We start from the raw sequence: 18,238 nt of genomic DNA, 5'->3' as shown, positions 1-18,238 counted from the left end.
TTTCGTCTAACCAAATCTTATTATCAATGTTGATATCAGTGAATTTGCGACCACTAGCAAGTTCTGAACAACCGCAAAATGCTAGCGAAAGGTAAGGTAGGTAATGTCGTATTTTTATGCTTGGTAAATGAAATTAGGTGTTCGGGCAAATTATAGATTTGGGCGCATCGGAGGGGAGATCCTGGGTCAACCGCTTGCAAAACTATTCAGTGATGCTCGGCCCATGTTTCTGCAACAAATTTGGTAATCCACATGCGCGTGAAAACAACTTGTGAAATCATTTTGTTTCCCTTGACAACATGAATAGGTGGAAGTGGTGGAATAAGGCACTTAGATGGATCTTCATAACTCTGTCTAAATGAGATTGAGGAAGACACATATGCATGGCCACTTGACATATGGGTAGATATGTTGTAGTGTCTTCGTCCTCTTATCGTCTTTGTCATTAGACAGAGCATCTCATTGATGATTTGATGTGGTATCCAGTTGTTACTCAACTGAAGCAACCTGTGTGCAAATGGAATTTCAGGGTATTGTTAGAAGCTAAACGAGAGATAAACACATCTTTCTCTAAACATTTTCGTTAATTTGTTATGACAGCTCAAGTCTCTTCGTAAAATTCCAGGCGATGTGCATAAACATCAATTCGTCAAAGGGGATGTTCTACTAATTATTGGATTGAATCTAAGTGCCAAATTTTTGTTGTACAATCAACATATTGTGGCCTCTCTTGCAAACCGACACGCCAGTACATGCCAATCCGCTTCTCTTCACTCCATCTGAGGTTTGGATTGGTCACATCCTTCTTCAACACAGTGATAAGGCTCTGCAACTTTGCTATGAGTTTGTCTAAGTAGTCCATCTTTCAATCCCTTATATACTTTTCAAATTTCAACTTTTTGGTTGTTGGTCATTTTGCAAGAAAAAACATGTAAATTGAAATTTGTTGCAATGCATGTTCAAGGTAAGCTTAAATTTGTTGTGTAAACTTTTGTGTATCTAGTCACTATTAATTTCCAATAGTTGTGTGTTGAGTGGTTGTAACACCCTCCTCCCACATTTACCCAAGTTAACTAGTCCATAGGGGTACCAACTGGGCTACGCAAGTTAACCTGTCTACAAGACAAAACAATCTTACCTTCCTCAAGAGCTACAAAACCTTCGGGAGACAACCAACCCTTCCAAGTGCCCAACCCTTGAGACAACTTGATGTTTCACTGAGCTAGACACCCAATCGCTCCCATGATAAGCCTTCCATGCGACTGAGACCCTCGTGTCACTCCCGCAGCAAGGCATCCATGCGACTGTGGCCTTTTTAAGACAATTTGTGCCAGCAACACCAAATTTTGAGCCACTTTTTCAAGGCTAAGACTTAGGCCTTGGCTAGAACTTCATGAAACTTCCAAAATTTATAAATAACAATGAAATAAGGCTACTAATACAAACACTTGAACAAGGACTTGACATGACGCTTACTAGCCATGACAGGCATTTCATCAAACATATCATAAGCATGTAACCTACAAGTCATAACAACAAGTCTGAGCATAAGGATCTCATACTTATCTGAGAAACATCAAGGAGGACTGATGTCTCCTCCCAATAGTTGCATTGTCTAATTAGAATTTCTTCTACTAACCAAAACATGATGAGAGTCATTCATCAAGATTGCCATGAAACATGTCTATAACCAGCGAATAACCAGAGATATATCACTGTTGAAACAACCATTAAAGCCACATAATGATAAGCACATTTACTCATGAAATACCAAAGGAAAATGAGCTCTTATTAACACATGCAAATCCAACCAAGTTAGGGACTTCCATGCCACCCGATCATAGATTTGGCTGAACCAAATCTCTCTTTAAGTCAATTACTCTCGCATTAGATTCCAAGCATGAATGTGGTATCTCATGGGATAAACCAATAACACCAAACCAGGGCATCCAGAGACCAAACCACATCAACCCTCAACCAGTTATTCCACCTCACGGTCAGACATCACTAACCATCACCAAATCAGTCTCTACCCAAGTTGTCCAGGGCTCCTGAGCGTTTGTTCCAACCAAGGCTTCTAGGACTAGTAACTCAATCCACAGTTGTTGCTGGCCTTTAAAGCGTTTGTCCAACCAGGGCTTCCAATACCAGTAACTCAACCTACTAAGGGCTCCAGAGCATTTGTCCAACCAAGGCTTCTAGAACTAGTAACTCAACCCAAGTTGTACAGGACTTCCAGAGCGTTTGTCTAATCAAGACTCTAGGAACTAGTGACTCAACCCACAACTAAAGGAACAAGAGCACCAACCAGGAAAAAAAGGTAAAACCCACAACACCATGGTTATCCAGGAAATGGCAACGCTGAGCAAAACCACTATCAATCAAGGCAATCCTCCATGTCGATGATTGATCATAACCAAGAAACTACATGCATGTCCCATGCATGCCAAAACTAGCAAGGAAATCATACATATAATTCAGTACCTGCAAGCAAAACTCGTTGTAGTTGTTGATCCCATTGTCCTCTTGCACTTTCCTACTTTTCCTTTGCCTCCTTACTCCAAATCCAAAGTATGCCACACTCCTCCAAGAGTGCTCCAATAAAATTGTGTGTCCAAGAGTATCAGAGAGAGAATAGAAGAGAGAACTCTAAGCTAAAACTAACAAAAGGTTGTGAACTGGTCCTCATAAGCCTTTTTATCAACGAGACCTATATTTTCTTCATTTTCCATTATTTTCCTCCTCACATGCACCCTGTGATCTTTCACCTTCCTTTTCTCCTATTTTCCATTATTTTCATAAATAAAATGCCAATAAATGCGTCATGTCTTTCCAAAGCTTTCGTCATTGCTTTTGCCAATTTCCATAGCCATTAATTAATCACAAGTGATCCCCATCACTATGTTTTTTTTGCCCAACATTCATCTTGGAATATGTGTCCCATGACCTTGGTTATTGTTTTGTCTTTATTAACTTTATTACATGAATTTTTAACCCGGGGTTGTTGCGTGGTTATTAATATCACCACGATGTTTGTGTTTTGTAGTTGTCGGTTTGTTTGGAGAAGTTGTCAATAGATACATGTATGCGACTTAAGAGCAAACGAGAGATGCCCCAACTGACAAAGCTTCAATGGCTATCAGTTTTAGATTATATTTAGTTAAAAGAGTTGCCTAATATTGAGACACTAGTATCTTCATAGGAGTTGCAGACAGTTAGATGTGTGAAGGTGAAAACATATCGAAATTGGCGCAACGGATGAGAGGGTTGGCGCTTGCGGCAAAGCTTCAGAAGCTCTGTGTTAATGAGTGCTCAAATTAGAACATTGATACTTCTGGAATAGTTGCAGATAAGAAGGCAGATGTGTGAAGCTCAAGAGCATCAAAGGGTTGGATCTTGCAACAAAGCTTCAAAAGCTAAGTGTTAATGGTTAGGTGCTTTGCATTATAATAACTTTGAAGTATGGAAACATATATTGGTATCTCTAGAAGAGATGTGTGTAGACAAATGTGTGAAGCTAAAGAGTATCAAGGGTTTGGAGGCTTCCACAAAACTTCAGAAGTTAAGCGTTATGGATTTTGCAGAACTTAGCTTCTATCTCGAGGTCGAATCTCGGCATGAACATTTCACATTAGTCGGATTCCGCAATACTCAGTTTGTTAGGTCCCTATACTACTAGTGTACCCCTTTATTGTTATTAGTGCAATCCCTTTATTGTATTGTTATGCCCATGTAGTCGCCATATTGTTATTATTGTGCCCCATAGAAGCCCATTATTGTTATTGTTGTGCCCTTAGAATATTATTGTTATGTCGGTTTTGATTATATTCTGACCCCTTATACTCCTATATATAGAAAGGAGGCCTTGTCATTTGTATCATCCAATAATTGTTCATTTGTGTAATCTAAAGGAGGTTTCTCCCTCTAAGACGCTGATTTTGAAGTTGCTGATCTATATTTTCTATCCTTTTGTGAGTTGGTTGCATAACATTTGGAATCAGAGCTTTGGATTCTAGGGCTTCGCTGCTTCAAACAAGGCGTCGTAGAATTTTCGTTATAATTTTTTTATCTACAAAGTTTTAGAAGACGAAATTAAAACCCATTTGAGTCGAGATCTTGATATATTTTAGGAGATACGAGCTGAGGAAGTTAGGGTTTTTAGAAGCTCCAAAATTCCATCTCAAACAGGTCATCGTGGCATTTTCGCTATAACGTTGTTTCAACGAAACTTCAGAAGCTAAAATTAAAACCCATTTGAGACAAAATCGTGTTGAATCTTTTGTACGAATTTCAAATCTTGGTTCACTATATTTTTAGAGATAGAGTCCAAGGAATTTAGGGTTTTTGCAGGCTCTAGAATTCGATTGCAAACAGTGACCTTGGGAAAGTCGTCATAACTTACTCTCTGAGCATCATATTCAAATTTTGTAAAAAGTGACAAAAAGAGAATGGACTATAGTTTGTTGGGCATTGTTTTCAGGGCCGAAGGTCGAAACAGTGACACGTGGAACTTCGTACAAGTTCGCTCTACTGAACCAGTCTATAATCAGGTCATCGTGGGAGATTGGGCATAACTCTTTCTTAAAGAATCTAATCTCGATCAGACCTGTGGGGTTGGAAAGAGGACTCATAGGGCTACCACAAGACGAAATTTTAGAACTTGGAGATTCAAAATTACAAAGTTACAGTCATTTCAAGATCGAGCTCCTAAAAGCAAAAAAAAGATATGAAGAAGTTTGATGGAAAGGATCTAGTAACTTGGATACTACAGATGGAGAAATATTTTGATCTACATGATGTGAAACTATTACAAAAGGTATGTATTGCATATTTATATTTAGAACCAAATCATTTTGTATGGTATAGAGAGATTTGTTCTCATAAACCACTTGTCACCTGGTCAATTTTCACGGAGGAAATTATAGCACATTATGAGGATACAAAGAGAAACACCTTCTTTAGCCAATTGATAAACCTCAAACAAAAGGGTTCAATGGCAGAGCACATTGAAGACTTCCAAAAATTGAATATAAAGGTAAATGATATTCCATAGAGAAGAGGGTTTATGTCTTCATAGGGACTTTAAAGGATAACATTCAACATGAGGTTCGTCTTTGGGAACCTAATTCATTGGAGAAGGCATTCAGGTTGGAAAGTAAAATTAAAAGCAAAACTATGGAAACAAGGAACCCTACCACTCACAATTATAAATATGGAAGTGTTGTTGCTCCTAGCCTTCCACAACCTACAAGGTTGACACCACAACAATTGGAAGAAAAAAGAGAAAAAGGGCTTTGTTACAGTTGTGATAGAAAATACACTAAAGGTCATAAGTGTGCTGAGAAGAAATTATTTTACATAGATTATGAAGAGGAGGAAGAAAAGGATCAAGAAACGTCAAAATAAGAGGATATACACCAAGAACCAACCCCAAAGAAAGAAGAAATGAATCTGACCATATCTTGTAGTGCATTGGCAGGAATTACCACTCCTCAAACTCTCAAGATAGATGGACAAACAGAGATAGTGAACAAATGTTTGGAAGGATATCTTTGTTACTTTATATTTGATAAACAAACACAATGGGTCAAGTGGTTACCTCTGGTTGAATGGTGGTATAACGCTTCAGCAAAAATGACCCCATTTATGGCACTTTATGGATATCATACACCATCCATCACATCATCTTTAAGAGAAAATTATAAGGTTCAAGCAATGGAAGATCACATCAAGCATCAACAACAAGTTCTCCAACTCTTAAAGGATAACCTCACTTTGGTGCAAAATCAAATGAAACAACAGGCATATCAACATCGCAGCGAAAGAAGTTTTGATGTAGGCGACTTGGTATTTTAACAGCTGCAACCATACCAACAAATGTCCATCAAGCAAGCTAATAAGGATAATAAATTATCACCAAAATATTATGGTCCTTACAAGGTGTTGCAAAATATTGGTACTATGGCATACAAATTGGAGCTTCCTGCATCTTCCCGAGTGCACCCAGTTTTCCATGTTTCATGCTTAAAAAAGGTTATAGGTGACAAGCTTCCAGTTCAAAAAATATTACCGAAACTTGACGAGGAATGAAAAATCATAATGGAACCTGAAGTAGTCACGGAAACAAAAACCCAACAACTATGAAATCGATCAATTTCAGAGTATCTCATCAAGTGGAAGAACTTACCTGTTGAAGATTTCACATGGGAGGATGATAATTTTATACAGAAGCATCCATAACTACTCAAGCATTGAGGACAACACTTTTTGAAGGAGAGGGGCATGTTAGGTCCCTTTAATACTAGTGTAGTTCCTTATTGTTATTAGTGAAACCCCCTATTGTATTGTTGTGCTCATGTAGTCCCCATATTGTTATTATTGTGCCCCATAGAAGCTCAATAATGTTATTGTTGTGCCCTTAGAATATTATTGTTATGTCGGCTCTGATTATATTGTGACCCCTTAGACTCCTATATATAGAAAGGAGGTCTTGTCATTTGTATCATCCAAGAATTGTTCACTTGTGTAATGTAAAGGAGGTTGCACCCTCTAAGAGTTTGATTTTGAAGTCATTGATCTATCTTTTTTATATTTTTTTGAGCTAGTTGCATAACACAATTGGTCTCGGGGTCGAATCGCGGCATGAACATTTCACATGTCATCAACAAGTATGCAAAGCGATTTCCTCTCAACCCAATCTCTTTACATGTGCCGTATTTTAAGTGGAAGAAGGATGATGAAAATAGAGTGCGAGGATTAACTGGGGTGAACAGTGTTTACCCAGCCAACTCCATAGAAGGAACACCTTGGTGTAAATATGTAAAAAAATATAATGATCGCTTCATAATTATATAAATTCTGTGTCATTTGTGATGGCGTTACCTTAAAAAGTAGTTAACTGTTTTATAGTTTATAACTTTATTTTTATTTATTGATTTATTTGGGATGATTTTATTTATTTTTTAAAAATAGTAAAATATTTTAGAATTTATAACTAGATATGTATTATGTATATGTAATAATTTATAAAAAATGAAATGTAGATAATAAAAATGGAATATTAATTTTATCTTGAAAAGTTATGAGATTTTAGTATGTAAATTTTTGTTATGTATATAATGATAGTGATGTTTTTGGAGCACCGTGTGAAATTGTTAAGGTGTCCGAGCGTTTTGGGTGAATGTGATGTGTTCACCCGAAACGTCAAACACCTCAACAATTTCACACGGTGCTCCAGAAACTTGTTGAAAAATGCAGCAAGAAATTCTCAATTTGATTTTGCCTTGATTAAATTAAAAAAATTCAAATTTCCACATCAGTGAACAACTTGGATGCAGTTAACTTATGTGACATGGCTTGTGTCACCTAGTTTACTTAGTAAATTCAAGTTGGAGGAGTTAGAGTTCAGTTAAGCATGTGTGATTACTAATTTGTAGCAATCAAAGTCAGTGATCTCAAGTTTTTTTTAGTTAAACTAGTTCCAACTGTTGGAGGAACTAGTGGAAGGTTAGTTGTGCAGTGGGACTTCAGTCAAACTCAGTGATTAGCTAGTTAACTGATCAATCATCCCAAAATAGCTAGTTCATACAAAGAATTCGAGTTCCCAAGTTGTGATGGAGATTCCAAGGCAGTGTAACATCAGTTGTAGACTAGTCTTGAGTGTACAAGTGTTACATGCAGTCAGATGATCAACCTTGAGAATTGTGCAATCCATTTTGGAGAAACTCCTAAATAATAGGGGCCTAATTTCTCAAGGAATTACGCAAGAAAATAGGGGCTCGAGTAGAGGCATAAATTGACTAAATTTAGTTCAGAGCTTCCTAGTGAGCATAATGGCAGAAGTGTCCTCAGACACGTAATTTTATTAATAAGAAAATAAATTTCGTCTGGAATTTTGCAAGAGTTTACACCCGAACAACAAAACACTCTTGCAATGAGCTATTTATAAGCTCAATGTCCTATCTACCTCTAATTATGGATCACTTATAAAACAACAAGTGTCCATTTACAATAAAAGCTATTTAAACAACTTACTAACAATTCTCCTAAATTAAGGCCTAAGATACGACACATTTGTAAAGTCATATCTTTTACAACAATATTCTAATTCTAAATGTCTACATTTAATAATTAAATATTCTAGATTAATAATTATTAATTTAAAATATTAAATTAATAATTATTTGATTATAACTTTATAACCTATGATACTATTTTATTTTTGGATCATCTAATATTCCCCCCTATGATCCAAAGATACATTACAACAGATACCAAGTTCATCCCTGAACTTAGTAAATTTTTATTCTGCCAAGAGGTTTCGTGAAAATGTCGGAGATATGATCTTCTGAAGGACAATAAATTGGCTTGAGGACATCTTTGGCAATGAGAGATCTGATATGATGGTACTTGGTGTCCACATCCTTTGTCTTTGAATGAAAAATTGGGTTCTTGGCAAGCTTAATGGCTGACTGACTGCCAATGAATAATGACATAGCTTTTGCTCGAGAAATGCCCAAGTCCTGCAAAATTCTGCGCAACCAAATAATTTCACATGCTGCTTCCCATGCTGAAATGTACTCTGTTTCTGCTGAAGAAGTGGCCATTGTAGCTTGTTTCTTTCAACTCCAAGACATTGTTGTTGACCCCATGCTCATTAAATAACCTGATGTTGATGCTCGATCATCAATAATTCTGGCAAAGTCGGCATCTAAAAATCCACCAAGTACAAAGTTTTTAGTCTTTGTGTAAAGAAGACCAAAATCTTTTGTTCCTTGGATATATTGAAGAACTCTTTTGGCTACATTCTAGTGGTCGTCTCGTGGTTCCTGCATAAAACATGAAAGATATTGACTGCATAAGATAGATTAGGGCGAGTGTTTGTCAAATAAATCAAGCTGCCAATCAACTGTCTATAAGTAGTGTTGTCCACCATTTCCCCCCTTCAAATTTTGAAAGTTTCAAGTTTTGCTCCATGGGGGTAAGAACAGGCTTGCAATCCTGCATTCCAAATCGCTGAAGAACCTCTGCTGCATACTTACTCTGAGAAATGAAAATATGATGTGGACGTTGGAAGACTTCAACTCCAAAATAGTAGTGAAGTAATTCCAAATCTGTCATCTTAAAACCTGCATGTAACTCCGTTTTCACCTGTGCAATATGATCATCATTGTTTCCAATAATGATCAAATCATCTACATACATAACAAGAATCACTAGATATTTACCATGTTGTTGCACATACAAAGTATCATCAGATTCACCTCGTTGAAAACCAACTTTCCTAGATATTCATCCATTTTTGCATACCAAGCTCGGGGAGCTTGCTTTAACCCATATAAAGCCTTGATCGATTTGCAGACCTTATGTTCCTGCCCTTCAATTTCAAAACCTAGTGGTTGTGTCATATATACATCGTCTTGTAAATCCCTGTTGAGAAAAGCACTTTTACATCCATTTGATGAATTTTCCATCCTTTCTGAGCGGCCAAGGAAAGTGTTAATCGGATGGTGCTCCATTCTGTTATAGGAGCAAAAGTTTCCTCATAATCAATGCCTTCCTGCTGCGCAAAACCTTTAGCCACAAGTCTTGCTTTATACTTTTCAAGTTCTCCATTTTGGTTGTACTTAATTCTATAAACCCATTTGCATCCTATGGGTTTAACATTTTGAGGACAATCAACAAGTTTCCAAGTGTTGTTATCAATTACTGCTCGATATTCTTCAATCATAGCTTGTTGCCATTCTTTATGTTTTACTGCTTCGTTGTATGTGGAAGGTTCAGTAAAATCATTTGCTATCAAGGCAAAATTTCCTTCACTTCTGTGTGATTTCCTTGTTCTTGTTTTATTCTGCTCATCAGACCTTACATCTTTCAAAAGTTGAACTGCCCATTTTGGTAGTTGATGCTCACTTGTTTGAGATTCTGAAAAGTCACCATCATTGTAAAGAGGATTAATGTAAACTAATGTTCGTCGATCAGTTGAAGATTTTGGAGGTGGAGAATCACTGTCTGAAGAACTGTTGCTGCTTGGAGATGTGGATGAACTGCTAGAAGATCCAGATGGTGTTGTTGAAGTAGATGGACTGGATGAATCATCTTCAGATGAAGGAAAATCAAGTTCATACCAATTTGGTGAATTTGGTTGACTTTGCATATTTCCTTTTCTTTGATTGCCTTTAGTTTCTAACTTTTGAAGAAGACTTTCGATTTCTTCAGCACTCTTACTCTCTGTTTCATCAAAAATTACATCCCTGCTCACAATAAATTTTCCATTGGTCAAAAGACAGTACCCTTTCTTCTCATCAGAATATCCAATCATTGTGCATTTCAAACTTCTTGAGTCAAGCTTAGTTCTTTTTTCTTTTGAAACTAAGGCATAACATACTGATCTGAAAACTCTAAGATGTTTAACTCGAGGTTTGAAACTAAACCAAGCTTCATAAGGTGTGATTCCGTCTAAAGAAGCAGTTGGAGATTTGTTTCTTAAGTAGACAGCTGTATGAATTTCTTCTGCCCAATATGTTGGACTTAACTTTTTGAAAGTTAACATGGATCTCGCCATTCCTAACAAGGTGCGATTCATTCTTTCTACTACTCCATTTTGCTGTGGAGTGTAAACATTTGTAAGATGTCTTCTTATGCCATTATCACTGCAATAAGTTTTGAATTCATTTGAAGTGAATTCTCCCCCATTATCTGTCCTGAGAGTGCCTATCTTTTCTTTGACTTCATTTTCAACAAGTTGGCGAAAAATTTTAAACTTTTCAAATGCTTCTGACTTTTGCTTCAAGAAATAAACCCAATTCATTCTACTGAAATCATCAATGAATAGTAAGAAATATTTGCAACCACCGAATGAAGTTTGTAGTGGTCCACAAACATCACTGTGAACTAGTTGCAGCAGCCTGTTTGCACACCATGAACTTGTTGGAAAACTTTCTCGACTTTGTTTTCCATAAATGCAAGCTTCACATTTTGCATTTTCCTTTTTGAAAGTTGGAAGTCCCTTAACCATCCCTTGTTTTTGCAATTGAGAAAGACTATCAAAATTTAAATGTCCATATCTTACATGCCACAATCTTATAGGTGAAATTCCTGTAGTCACTGCCCCTGCAAAGTCAGAATGCCTTGGAATAATTGTCCCTTTCATCCTTAACAATTTTCCATCTTCATAACCTGTCATCACAGTTTGCAAGCTCTGTTTGATTGAATTAATCTTAACTAAGCCATCTTCCATAATTACCTGATGTCCTGCTTGTCGAATCGTGACTAAAGATAACAAATTTTTCTTAAAGGTTGGTACATACCATACATTTGAAATCATTTTTTCTCCAATGCCAGGGAGAGAAACTTTAATTGCACCTTTTCCATAAGGAGTATGTTTTGTATCATCTGCAAGAAAGATGGAATTAAGTTGGCAATCTTGAAAATTCCAAAAGAAGTCACGTCGACAAGTCATGTGTTGAGTTGCCCCTGAATCCAAGATCCAAGCATCTTCATAATCACTTTAAGATGGGAGGAAAGTTGTAATGTCGGCGAAGAAGTAAAGACATATTCTGAACCATCATCATCTTGATCATTTGCAAATTGTGCTGAGTGCTGATGAAACTTAGGGATTTTATCAATAGAAGTTCGACAATCTTCAGCATAATGTCCAACTTTGTGACATCTTCGACACACAATTTGACTTAAGTCTCTTCCTCTTCCTAGAGACTGTCCTCTGCCTCTACTTTGACTTCTGTTTTGAGGTTGTCCTCTACCTTGATTATTTCCTCTTCCTTGAAAATAGCCTCTTCCTTGAAAATAACCTCTTCCTTGACTATTTCCTCTGCCTTGAAAATTACTCCTCCTGCCTGAACTGTTGCCACTGTTAAAGTTGTTTCCTCTGCTTTGGCTTCGACCACAACTTTGTACATTATGTGTTGCTTGATTCTGATTGAAATTCCCTCTACCTCTGCTTCTAGAACTGTTAGTTGATGATTTACTAGTGTTGGCCTCTGTGAAAAAGACATCTTCACCAACTTTCTTTTTCTTCCCAAAGGTTTTATCATGTTGGGTCAACATTTCGCAGAGCTCATCAAACTTTAGCTTCTCTAACTTTCCAGTTAATTGTAGAGTTTCCAAAAAATGTGTGTAGGAAGAAGGAAGTCCAGCAATTAAAATTGTGACCATAAAACTATCATCTACTGCTTGAAAACCAGCATTAATGATTTCCTGCTTAATATTCTTAAGTTTGGAGATGTATTCAAGGACATCACCTCCTTCAGTCAATTTTTGTTGCAACAATTTTAATTGTAGATCAAATTTCTTTGATTCAGGCTGAGTATCAAAGAAGTCTTTAAAAATTCGCAAAGCAGACCATGCATCTGTAGCATTTGCTATATGGACATACATTTCATCATTAACAGAAGATTTAATGAGAGCTAATGCTTTGGCATTCTTAACTTCCCATTTTGCTAGTGCAACTGCATTTGTGGGTTTATTTGGCTTAATATCACCATCACATATATCATGCCAAAGTTCATTATAAATGAGAGTGCTTTCGATGAGGCGTTGCCATGTTTTGTAAGATTTTGTGCCTTCAAGTTTGTCGGAATCAGAAAACAAATTAATCAACTTTGACATTGTAGTGTTGAAGCTTCACACCAAGAATCAGGCTCAGAAAAAATATCAAGATGGGCAACACAACATGCAACACACTACGCAAAAAAAATGATCTATCGGGGCTTGGCCTTGACCCTCGTATAGTCGTTGAAACAAGAGAAAAATCACTGAGCTTTTCACTTGGCTCTAGTCAATTTCTCAAATATTTACAAGGTAACTTTCAAAATTTGACTTTTACAATGCTCTTGCAAATCCTGGTAAAAATAAATAAAATTGTCACCCCCCCTCAAAGTAAAAAAAAAATTACTTTGAGTTACAATGTCACTCTTATCTCTCCATTTAATTACAAGATTGAAAATCACTTTATAAGAGTGATTTTAAAGAAAAACTTTACTTTCCCAACTTTTCATGTAAAAGCATTTTACTTTCCCAACGCTTTCAAACATGAAGTTAAACACTTAAAGCTGGAAAAATGCTTGTCCAATTCAAACTCCACGCAAAATTAGACCTTTGGTGGCGGCCTTATCATTTCACCAATGTTTTGAAGGAATGGGCCTTGGTGGATGCATTGTTCAGGCGGGTTTCAAGAATAAGTCGACAGCAGACATTCTTCTTTGCTGTGACAATGTCGTTTGGTATTGCACTAGGAATTGAGATCTCATCTGTTTACAACGAGAATAGCCCCACTGCACTGATCATTGAAGAGGTCTTTAATTGGGCATCTTCAGGAATTTTGATATACATGGCTCTGGTGGATCTTCTTTTTGTCGATTTTATCAACTTGTCTCGGTGCAGGGGCCATGTCTTTGCTCGCCAAATGGGCTTGAAATTTGACCAAATCTTTTACATGCCATGAGAGATGAAGAGAACCCAACAATGCCTCCCGCTGCTAAAAAAATCATTAATCGACCATTGATCTCAGCTAATCTATTACTGATCTTCTGTTCAAGGTCTTCATAAACAAAAGCCTCTGATACCTTAGCATCCTGGTCTTCAAACCCTGAAACTGATGGTAGTTTTTTTGAATCTGTGGCCTTGCATCCTTGTGACAAGAACCCCCTGCCAATGGATTTTCGGTAATCTGTAGGTGTAGAAGTATTCTTCCACCATGTTATCAGTACTTTTTATTAATGCATGCAGGGCATGAAAGGCTTGAGCTCCGTGGTGTGAGATGATAAGCTCTGCGCAGGGGAAATGATGAAGAGAGCCCAACAATGCCTCCTACTTGCAGTAAAAAATGGATATGCCTACTCTACTTTAGACGAAAATATGGATATGCCTAATACCAATGTTAATGATGAGGACATAAGAGGAAACGTTATGGAAACTGTGTCAAGCGTTGAAGATACTCCACATGGAGAAATAGCTGCAGAGATGATTGACAGTGTCCCCTCAATCTCGAAACAAGTGCAACGACATGTGATCTGTTCACAGGGACATGGGTTCGAGATGACTCCTATCCTCTTTTTCAGGCTGGCCAGTGCCCTTATGCTTGTTGGTCACTTTAATTGCTTACTGATTTAAACAACAAAGTGCTACATAAATTGTCAACCCGAGGAAGTCCTGTTATTTCAAAGGCAACTGCGTACTATATGTACTCAATCTTAAAAGCAACAAAAGTTGTAGTAAAAACTGGTCATACTTTGCCTTAAACAAATTGAAGTTCCACTCTGAGTTACAGCAAAACAACCTATTGCAAAAAACTACCAAAGAATGCTTAAAAGAAAGGAATCTAAAGAATCAATCTGCACATGAGAGTGCTGGCTATGCTGTAACAGAGAACAGGACCCTATTCCCGAAGCGGGAACCTTCAGCACCTGTTCCTGATTATCAAGTTGCCACCTTGCTCTATAAATCTAATTGCAACACACATGAATTAACCGTGATAAAATAACTGCTGCAACAATCAATTAAAAAGGAAACAGAGTTTCAGCAAAATGATACTTAGTAAACAGTTCTGTTAACAAAGCATGAATAAAGACACACTTAACACACTGCAGAAGTAAAATGGGTGAATCTTGTGATGAAGGTGGGCCTTGTCCTTCTCACAAGATTCCCTAGGAGACAAGAACTAGAAAAATATGTTCAGAACAAAATTTTATTCATCCATCAATATGTCATATTACAAAAATGATTCTAGTCATGTTCCTTCAGTTGAGCCTTTTCCACAGTCTGTTCATCCCCCTCTAATGTAGATGTCTCCTCTTTATAAAGAGGAGACATCTATTACAAAAGATTTACATTATAAATTCTATTTTAACCCATTATACAAAAATAGGGAAATCAGTTTCCCGTCAACAAAATGTTGTTACAGTAATACTGTCTTTAGATTATGGGCGTTACATCCAGTGCAACAACTTCCTCGGTGATCAGTCTGGTTCCTCTGTTGCTGTCAAATTTAGAATGCAAATCTCAACTGTTTCAGCTTCGAGATTTACGTGCCGTTCTTACTGTTTCAGCAACTGCAAAAATAGTCTTGCAAACTCCAGGCAGTTTCAGCAACGCAGACTGCACATCATTCTTTAACTGTTCAGCAACTTAACAATTTAAAGATTAACTATGAAGATATCGTGATTATATGCTAAATAATTAAACGTATAGTGATGAGAAGAATCATTGCATACCTTTGGGATAATTGGGTTAAAACACTAACAAGGACTTTTAAATATAAGTTGAAAAGGATGATATCATGGCAAAATGTATGGTAAAAAAGGGACAATATGAGGTCCTAACATCCCCCCCAACTGAAGCAGTTGCATGTCCCCATGCAACATTTACTCTGAGTCTGAGTCGGAGTACTGGGATGTACAGTGCAAATTACTTATACAGTAAGTATAGAAGGTGCTATCAACCAAATCTCTAAAGCCCTAGACACTCTGTAATCTCTGCCATGCTGCAAGCTCCTCCTTTTTGGACACCTTGAAGTAGGCCTTATATTGTTGTACTGGCAACCAAAGAAGTGGGAAATGAAAATGATAACCCAACCATTTTTCGCCACACTGTTGAACACATTTAACGTAATTAGGTATTCGTGAAATTGCTGCCTGAATATTAAGAGGGTTAAAGGGATGGTATTCCCTTCTCTCCTTAGGGCAATGTTCACAGAATAGATTGTTTGCATGTATGGCAAGAGATCCTTTATTTTTGACATACTATTGACACTCCTATAACACTGATGCATGTAATTCTCTGATATGCTCAGTCATTCCTGGTTCTCCTATAACCCGATGATGTTCAACAACGAAAATAGCAGCATTCTGTGTTTCAGCTCGGATCCACAGAAGGCGATTTTCTTCGTTATGTTTCGCTGAAAGGAAAGCATTTTGCCACGTGAGCTGATTGGTCATGAAAGAGACAAAGGCTCTAATATGAATGTCACCAGCCACATGAATCAAATTAAGCTTTCTATCCTCCGGTATGGGTTCATTATGGAGATAGAGTTCACATAATAGACTCTTTTCACTGATTGATGCTGCTGCAAAGGTTTCAATAAACTGCTGGGGTGTAGACACCTCATGAGATCGTCCATCTCTGACTGCTTTTACTTGGAAGAATGCTAGGCGTTCTGCTAGAAACACAGAATAGTTAAAGGATGGTTTCCTGGTGGCCAGAAGTCTTTGAACTAACTCAAAGATAAGAGACAGTCTAGTTTTCAACTCCTTATTTCCTTATGCTGTGCATGGAACTGTTCCAGGACTTCCCAATTTCTATATACATGATTCTGCCATAATGATTTATGTTCCTGCAATGCCTTTTCTTGTGACAGGGCATACTCTTTCTTCCATATATCCCTGAGTTCTTGAATGCTTGAGGTCTGAGTGAAGACAGTCTCTGCACACCGAGGTTCAGTCTGGGTAAACACCGTCTTTGCAGACTTTGGTGCAGGATTTTCAGCTTTAACGACCAGGGTAGGCCGGGATACTTGCGGTTTCACTTCTTCTTCAGAAATCTTTGAAGGCCCTGCTGGTTCTTGTGTAACAGCAGGGCGTTCCTTTTTAACTATAACAGGAGTAACTGTAGGAGTGGATCCAGGCAATGGGACTTCGATTATCTTATAACCAGCTCGAGAATAGAGATCACCACATTGGCTGCACATGTATTCATTGTATCGATCCTTTTCTGCACTTTTCTCAGCTGCAGATGCTACCTGAGCTAAAGTATACAGATTAAGTTCTTTTTCATAGGCTTCCCTTGCCATCATTAACTCCTACTTATAAACCTCAATCTCAGATTTCAGAAACTCATTTTCTTGTTGAAGGGAAGCTAACGTGACAGGGCCTTCTGTAGCAATTGCAGTCTCTGTAGCTGGTTCAAGTGGATGGGAGGATCGTTGTTTGGTGGCAGCTTCATTATTTGTATCCTCAGTAGGTGGTTCTTGTGTGACAACTGTTGGGTCATCAGCTAGTTCTGTAACAGCTATATCCTCCTGAACATGTGAATTTTGCATATCAGCCGATTGAGTGGCTGGTTCTTTTGTAATAGCTAGAGTTCGTTCAGTACCCTAATTATCTACACTTTGCTCATTAGCAGGTGGTTCTTGTGTATCAACCGTTGAGTCAGTAGTAGCCAAGACTTGGTCTGTTTTCCGGTCATGGTCATCAGCAGGTGGTTCTTGTGTGTGACACTTGCTGAGCCAGTAGCTGGTTCTTGTGGAACAACTACATGTTGATTATCTATTTCCTGTTTATTAGTAGGTGGTTCTTGTGTATCAACCGTTGAGTCAGTAGCAGCCAAGTTTGGTCTGTTTTCTGGTCATGATCATCAGCGGATGGTTCTGCTGGACTAGTAGCTGGTTCTTGTGGGGCAGCTACCTCTAGGTCATCTATCTTTTGCTCCTCAGCAGGTGGTTCTTGTGTAACACTTGTTGAGTCAGTAGCTGGTTCTTGTGGGGCAGCTACCTCTAGGTCGTCTATCTTTTGCTCCTCAGCAGGTGGTTCTTGTGTAACACCTGTTGAGTCAGTAGCTGGTTCTTGTGGGGCAGCTACCTCTAGGTCATCTATCTTTTGTTCCTCAGCAGGTGGTTCTTGTGTAACACCTGTTGAGTCAGTAGCTGGTTCTTGTGGGACAGCTACATGTTGTACATCGTCTTGGGTGTCTACTTTTGATAAATCAGCAGCTGGTTCTTGTGGAGCAGCTGCGTCTTCTGAAAGGAATGATGTCACAAAATCCTGAACATTTTGCATTTTGGTACCCAAGGGTGAGGAAGGTAAGGATTCAGGGTCTGGTGGGGTATGGGGTTTTACGATAATGGGTGGGGAATTTGGGGTGGCAGTCTCTGTTGCTGCTTCAGTAGACGTCCTCCTTCGTCTTTGAGGTAAGGAGGCAGGAAAAACAGTGGTTTTTCTTTTATGGGTAGCCTTCTCTGGGGTAGGAGGGTCATCAGAAGTGATAGCTTCTTTAATTGAGGCCCTTGTTCGTCTTTTTGATGGGGGCACAGCCTTTTCTTGCCTTTTCCTTTTTAGCTTAGCAAGGGGAATGTCGTCGTCTGAATCATCGCTGGGGGATATGGATAGTGGGAGTGGATGATTCAGGTAAATTATGAGGTGGGGTTGATGCAATGGAGGGTCAATTGAACTAACTGTCATGGTGGCTGGGGATCTTCAACATTTAATTGGGGAGTTTCGGCTGCTGC

Source organism: Pinus tabuliformis, chromosome J (genome assembly GCF_031772625.1).
Source record: "Pinus tabuliformis cultivar Carrire ecotype Pingquan chromosome J, CPIR1, whole genome shotgun sequence".
NCBI lineage: Eukaryota > Viridiplantae > Streptophyta > Pinopsida > Pinales > Pinaceae > Pinus > Pinus tabuliformis.
Note: the sequence above shows the minus strand (reverse complement) of the source record.